The sequence below is a fragment of the Lepeophtheirus salmonis genome, chromosome 6, assembly GCF_016086655.4.
Source record: "Lepeophtheirus salmonis chromosome 6, UVic_Lsal_1.4, whole genome shotgun sequence".
NCBI classification, from domain to species: domain Eukaryota; kingdom Metazoa; phylum Arthropoda; class Copepoda; order Siphonostomatoida; family Caligidae; genus Lepeophtheirus; species Lepeophtheirus salmonis.
In genome coordinates, this window is record NC_052136.2 from 39,454,812 (window position 1) to 39,463,244 (window position 8,433).

An 8,433-nucleotide genomic window follows, 5' to 3' on the forward strand; every position below is an offset into this window, starting at 1 on the left:
ATTCTTCAAATCAAACTCAAAAATATAGATATTCTCCAATTTAGTGAGGGTGAAAATGGAGTCCTTGTGTTAGAAAGAAAATCTGAGCTCAAAGCTTTTCTTCCATGTTTCATTCTACCTATTCATCGTCTAAAGCACTCAGTTAAGAAAGATGGAATACTAACAGAGACTTTGCAAATTCCAAACATTTTGTCTCTTTTGAAAAGCATAGAACTAGAAGAAGAAGAATTTCTCAATAAAGATACATTGAATAACTCATAAGAAAAAGTCAAAGTGGTTGTTCTTTTGGATGGCAGGGGAAAACTATTTCAACTCTATTGGATAACTTCTTCAAGCAGAAAAAACACTTTGCTTTAGAGCTTTTTCAAAATATACCAAAGTTCCAATAACCGAGTTGTCCGGAATATTAGATTACACCAATGAATTAGAATGTGAAGGAGACTTAGATTTGGTGTTTAACATCTGTAACACCGAAATTGGGTTTATCAATGAATATACCGATCTCAATGCTACTCCTTACTACATCGGTGGGTTCATTGCAAGGTCTGTCTCTAAAAAAATTTGTTCCCGCTCCAAGAATCATTTAATTAAAGAGAGTTCCTTCCATTAATAATATTCAAGCTACGACCGAAGGAGAAGCTGCTGAAACAGTTTAATTGAGTTGATTAATAGAGGAGGACTTATTACCCCTTCGAATGTGCTCTTTTTGTCAATTTGCTAAATAAACAACTTCCTTTGTAGCATTTTGAAGAGCCAAGATTTAATCAAAAAGTTGTTCAACGCGTCATCTACTACTAATATTTCCAATTGTGCGGTGATCCAAAAAATTAATGCATTCTCACTTATAGATAAAAAATGTGAATCTGGGTACTAGTACTAGGATTTATTGAGCAAAATTTCATGGAAATTATTCAATCTCAATATCAGGAACTTAGTACGGTCAAAAAATGATGAAATTCGTTCAAGGCCGAAGTGGAAGAAAGAATCAACATCAAATCAACGAGGAAAAGCTACTAATCATCCTCTGTGTCGTCCGAAAAAAACTTTATTTGAATATTCTTGATAACCCTTTTTAAATTCTAAAAATATATTCCACATTTTGATTAAGATTAATATTTGTTATTCATTTTTTTAGTCATTGATAATGCAGAATTATACCTAACGTCGTATTAAAAGGTCTCAATTTAAGGGGATATATATCAAAAAAATACTGCTCAAATATATCATATTGGGTTTTTTTATAAATTTTTGATGATATTTCAACATTATTGACTTTATTAATCTTTTTTGTTTTGGGTATCATACTTGAACAAGTAAAAAATCGGTGGATATCTCAGTCAAGAGCTACCCTTGGTTCTACCCTATCAGTCGATGTAACATCTATTTCAATCTTCTTTTTTATTTTTTTTGCGGGAGTCTTTACTTGAATCAAAAATTTTGTGGGTTTCGCCAATGAGGTTTGTAGCAAAGTGTCATAGAATCCTGAAAAAGGAGGAATCCCTATGTATTTTCTACCATAATAGATTTGAATCCAATTACAGACTCCTATCATGATTTCGGGCTTTACTAGTAACCTCATAGTCAAATTACCTTTCAAGAGATTAACAAAGGCTATCATGTATGCAGTCGTTTATGTAGCTTCAAGGATGCAAGCATTTGAAGTAGTACAATAGGTATAATATGCTTCGACTATTGCATTGTTCTCATTGTTACATAAGAAATTAGATTTAAACTATTCATGGAGTATTGTTTTGAAAGTTTAATCAAAATCTTGAACTGATTCTAATATTCCCCCATGACATAAGTTGAAAAATGACAAACATAAATTACAGATGAAATGATATAGTGTAGAAATACAACCAGTTGTGTAACCTAAAACTTGGGATTCATTCAGGGAGATATATACGGAATTTAGTGATAGGAAAAAACCACACTTGAAATTAAACTAGTCAGCAAAGTGTCCACCTTTTTTGCCTTAGGAATGACATGGTGTCTTCCCTATTATTTTTACCATAAATAAACATAAAAATGACTTTTAAAACCCAAAATTTCTGGTGGTTTTAGAGAGCACCCTCATATAACATTCTCATGATTTTGTTTTAATTTTTTCCTTCAAAGGTCTAAATAACGAAAATAAAATATATATTATTTAGTGACATTATTCCAGATTCAAAAAATATTTTACTTATTCATATATCTTTTCCTGAATCGGAAATATATTCACTTAATAAGTGAACATATAACTCTACAAATTCCTAATTTTTGATCACAATGACAAAAAATCATAGTTGGTCGGATAAGTGAAGACACAACTTTATTATATATATATATAAAAATGCACATTCAAAAAAATTGTTGCTAAAAATAATACTTTACTATATTCATAAATCGATTAAGGCTTATTGATAGTGTAAAATATGTTGTCTCTGTAGGCCACATCAATAGAAATTATAGGGATTTAACAACTCCAAAATTTTGAAGTCAATCTTAAAGACGCGTCTTAACCTCATGCAAAACCGTCCTATAGAAGAATATTTGCTAAATGACGCCATGATAGATATCCACTAATATTTAAAGAATAATGTTCAATACTTCAATTACCCTCAATTTAAAATAATGGCAAGTTATTCTTATCTTTGAAAGATACTTTAAGTTTTACTAAACTAATTCAATTGCTAAGTTTTGTGATTTCACTATAATATTAGTAAAAATGATTCACTTAAGAACAGGAAGAGGACCAAATTTTATTCTCATATTTATAACTAATAATGAGGTTGTATTCATTAGTGATGGGACGATTCCGAAAAAACAGGATGCTATTCTAGACGAAAAATCCCAATGCTGATTCCAATTCTGAAATAATCCAAATAATAGTTGAAAAATCCCATTTTGCTATAAGGGGCGTACACAAGATATATATCCTATTCGTGGTTAGTGTTGTATTTGTCCTTATTCAGGACTGAAAACTGAAGTCACCTCCAGTTCAGTTCTGTATATCAATCCTAAAACTTATACAGTTTGGTACTTGATGACGTAACTCCTCTTTATTTCTTCCTATTTAATTAGTTCTAGTACCGACAGTCTGTAGGACTGTTGTGACCGATCTTAAGACTAGAATGGGCTGGACTGAATGAATAAGGACTGACACAAACCTATTTTTGATGAAGGACGAAGGGAGATAGACAGAGGGTTTGTATTGAATTATCATGAAACAAGAAAAATAAAGCAATAAACATGAAGGTATTCAGGAAGTGGAAATGATATTAAATCTCTCTACTATATACCTTAATTTACAATGAGAATTTATAAGATATTCCATTTATAAATTATTTTATACTATATATTACCCATTTATTATATGATGACATTGTTTAAGGAGTCTGTTCGTAAATGTTACGGGATTTTAATATGTACTATATATTAAAGTACATATTTTACACTACACACATGTCAAGATAATCAATTTTACTCTTTTTCAGGACATTCAAGTCTCACACAATGAGGGTGAGACTCGAGCATTTCCAATCAATGTCATGCCACACATAGCATTAAACAATATAAAATATCTTATTTGGAACCACAATTTATTAAATATAAGCCACCCATTCTAGTAATTAAGACCTCAAAATCAGCCATAAGGCCCGATTAACCTTAACTCTAAACTATTACTCCACGCAACAGCATTTTGGCCGCAGGCTGAACCCCACATTTATCATTGTTATTTCAGCTGTAAAACACGAATATGACTATTAAAACCTTCAGTCCATGAAGTTTTGGCCTTTAAATCTTTTTATAAATAAAGTTTTTAGTGTATAACTAAGATTTAAGGTCATATTTTTACATAAAAAAATGATATATATGAAAATCAAAGAAGATGATAAATTGAGAAAAACGTTATCTTGATTACAATTAATAAAAAATGTATTTAACCACCAAAGAATAGAGTAAAAGGAAGGACCTTATCAAGATGCTAATATGTATCTCTTTTATTTTATCTTTAAATGCTTTATATCATATGTGAACTTATAGAATGGACCTTATATTTCAATATATAAAAAAATACTTTTTAAAAAGGGTCGATTTTGATTGATTTTTTGATCAATTTGTTTCATAACATTTATTAAGAAATTTAAATATAATAAGCTCGTTAGGTTGCGTGAATATTGACTACAATAATGTTCCGACAAAAAATTACATATGGTTGCCTATAATTACATAATTTATATGTAAGAGGATTAAAACAAGTTAATAGATCTACTCTAACGGAAGATAGAATCTGACAATATTTTCAAGATATCTTAAGAATCTTGTATCAAGCATACTTGATTTTTTTTATGTTAATACACTCACCAGTCACATATATTTACTGTTTCGGGAATAAAATATGATTAGCTTGTTTGTGAGAGGCATAATCGTTAGAAGTATTTTGCGTGTTCTTCGATTTTTTTGCTATTGAAAAACATGATCAAAGAATTTGCATCAAATTTTGTGGAAAAAGGATATTTAGTGCACCAATACACTTAAAATGTTGACAATTGCATACTGTGAAACTTTTCTGAGTAAAAAAAATGTTTATAAGTTGTACAAACTCTTCCAAGATGGCCTGGAAGATACAAATGACGATCTCAGTCCAGACGTCCACAACAGATGAAAAGTGAGCTAGGACCAAAAAAGCACGCCAAGTTCGATCAAACGTCAAAGTTTTTTCCAACTACTGTGACGTAGTGCATCAAAAGTTCTTACCATAGGTTCTCTCGGTCAATAAAGAGTATTATCATGAAGTTATGCGTATCTTATAAGAGGCAAAATGAAGAAAACTTCCAGAATTGTGTAAAAAGAATTCATGGCTTTTGCATTACGATAATGCCCTGCTCATACATTTTTGCTTGTGATAGATTTTTTTGGGGAAAAAAAAAACACCAACACCACAATCATTCACAGGATTTGCCCCATGTTACTTTTTCTTGTTCCCAAAAACTGAAGAGACCTATGAATAGACTGCATCGCTGGAAGAGCTCAAGGCTATACCAAAAAGTGTTTATGATAAGTGCTTCGAGGATTGGAATGGAAAAGCGTTGGCACAAGTGTATTGTATCTGAGGAGGATTACTTTGAAGGGAAAAATATAAATATTGATGAATAAATAAATATTTTTTCCTAAAAATACAAATTCTCGATACTTTTTCATGTTATTTTTTTAATGTTCCTTTAATTAGTCAGATGGAGTTGCGCCGATTAAGTATAAGTAACATTATAGTATTACATTTACTTCATCTGACATTAAAATGCATATACATAATGTATATTTCCTTTTATAGGAACGTCCGGGCCGCAAACAGACATTGAGTTCAAGAAAGTAATTTCTACCGTGCGAGTTGTCCATTGAAATATGTCAATTCATAATATTTTTCAAATTAAAATAATTGCAATTTAGCTGTTGAGATTTTACTTGTGCAATTTATGAAAATCAGTTAATTGCATCTATTTTTGAAATACAAAAAACAATTTTTTCAATTCATTTTGATATTTAGAAATTTGAACGCAAATAACTCAATGGAGAATAATACTAAAGGGGTGAAATGGTGTTATGCAAGAATTCTAAATTTGTGCGTTTTTTTATCAATCAATCGGAACCGTTTTTTGTTTTTTTTGGAACAACCAACATTTTTAAGACCATTACCAACTAGGTGAAAAATAATTATATAATCATTTAATCATCTACAATTTAAAAAAAACAAACTATTTTGTTAATTGAAATTTGCATATTTTTATTTATGAAAAATTATTTAAAGAGAAACAAAAAATGAAAAAATCAATAGGTATTAAAATACCAAATTTTGGTGTATGGTCGATGGTGGATGTCATCTATCTGATATGATTTTCAGAACTGGGTAAATCAAAAATTTTATCTGAAATATCATTAAAAAACAAAATTAATTTTTTTTGAAATTATGAAACATATTTTATTGGCTTTTGGAAGAAGAACGTTATGTTGCCCCAGCCTGTATTTTTAAAACTGAGCAACCTGCCGATATATAGTATCCAAGTACTTTTTTTAAATTTTATCCGACAACGAGTAATTTCCAGGAAGTTATTCGTTTATCAACTCTTCAGTATTCTTTGTCAGCCGTCAATATGTCTATTGTTTGTTCTAATTAGTTCCTGATTGTTCATTTGCAGAGGTGGAGAAAATATTTTATTCTACAAATCCCAATTGAGTCACAGGTCCTTTAATATTTGTATCAAGTCTAGTTTTGAGTTCTCAAATTTCTTAAGAGCTCATAAATATAATATATATTCAATAGGTCTTATGTTTTTCTTGAGTTCAATAATAAATAGTTTTTGAGTCCTAGTCACTTTGCAAATCTTTAAAATATAAAAACCTAGTCCAGGATCAACGCAACTTGCTAGCTGTGCAGTGGAGTCAGTTTATTTTTTGGTGGAGTCAAGAGTCGTAAATTTTTTACGGACTCTGACTCCAGTTACAAAAATTATTATTATTTTTTTAAATAGAATTTAATCTAAGGATTACATTGAGTGTTACTAATTTTTTTTCTAAATCTTTATAAATATATAGATATTAAGTGCCATTAATTTATGAAACTTGAAATTTAACTCATTTTTGAGTTTACTTCTCAAATTTCAGAATGTACCCAAAATATCTAAAATCTAGATTATTATGTTGAGTGAGTATAGCCACAAGCCATGATAGTTCATTACTTAGTCTTGTGAATATTCAATATCATCATAATAAAGACTAAAGTTGCAGCAAGAGGTTGTTTGTATTGCTATTCCTCAGTTACGAGTGCATAAATTATGTTCAGAAACTTATGAATGTATTAGCAACGTATTACAATTTGGATCCATTTCATACTTTGATTATTGTTCATCTTGTTAAATATCTTATATTCCAAATATTTTCTTTATATATGACACAATTAATTACTACACATGGGTCTAAATTAAATCTATATTTATGGTCTCTACACTCAAATGACACAATATAACTTATATAGGGATAAAATTTAATATTAACAATTGTGTGTTGTGTTAGAATCAGTGAAATTCAAAATACTGTAGTTGCAGTAGGGCAGATCTGTTTTTGGAGGTCTCTACAATATAAAAATCTATCACAAGTGAGATGCAAGTCTCAATCCGTTTATTTGTTCAATTTAAAATATCTGTCATTAAGCTGTAAAATCCCTACTATCTTATTCAAAAAATTTCGGTTATTTTTATTCCTTCTTGGAAGAAAGGCTTAGAGATACAGTAAAAAATTATTATGAGATATTGCTAATTTTATCATCGCCCAATGCTATACAACAAAATGACGAAACAACAACCACATAATCAGTATATATAATTTTTTTATTGGCCGCGAAAAAAACTTTTGTTACAATAGAGTAAAGTTAACATGAATAACTAACTACACAGTCTCCATAAATTGAAAAACAAATCATTAATGTGAATTTTGCAGAGGTAAAAAAATTGCATATCTCGCATGGAAAAATGACATCACTTATTTTATTTACATATCTATATTTTGACAGTTTTCACTGACGGACAGATTGCATAAGACAACGAAATTAAGCCACTATTAAAGGCATAATAATTTGTAATGTGTATAAATAGTATATATAGAAAAAGAAATTATTGCAACTGGTTTGAACTGCAACTTCCCGAGTCTTCCCTATATTTAGTCAAAAATAAAAATAATGCAATTAAAGATACAAATTATATCTTGAAATATAAACGTAAATAAGGCCTCTTCATATAAATAGATATATAGTTAAATACACTTATATAAATTCTAATGTTTTATAAGTTTTTTTCATTTCCGGTCTAATTAATTTACTAAAATTAGGCCTCAAAGTATTGAATGGCATAGAAACAAAAGGAAAATTGCTACGTATAGAGTTGAATGATGCCTTTGGAGTAGCTTTGATAGAAACTATTTGTATTTTTTTCAAATAATGTATCTCAATAAAAAACCAAGCGCTAATTAATTAAAGATATTCTACTTGGAAAAATAAATCAGTATAACTGTGATGTCATATTTTATCAAGAGGAAATTAAAATTAAAAAGAAATGATTAAATGAGCTTGCTAACTTGAGAAAATTTGACTTCGCCCCAATGTACTTCTTTTGATATACATATTAAGTACGTTAAAGTGACGTCATAATTATGTTATGTGAGGGAGACATAAACAACCAAATTTTATAAGAATAAATAACCCTTTTTCACTTAGATTTAGGAATAGGTGAGCTATTATCAATGTTATTATAAATGGTTATTCAGCAATCATCTTCAGTTTTCATTGAAAAATTTACTAACATAACAGATAACTTCTTTGCAACCCCAAATAAAGTAATGATACTAATGAGAATAATTGTAGAACACAAATTTAGTGTTTATAAATGAGGAATAAAAGCA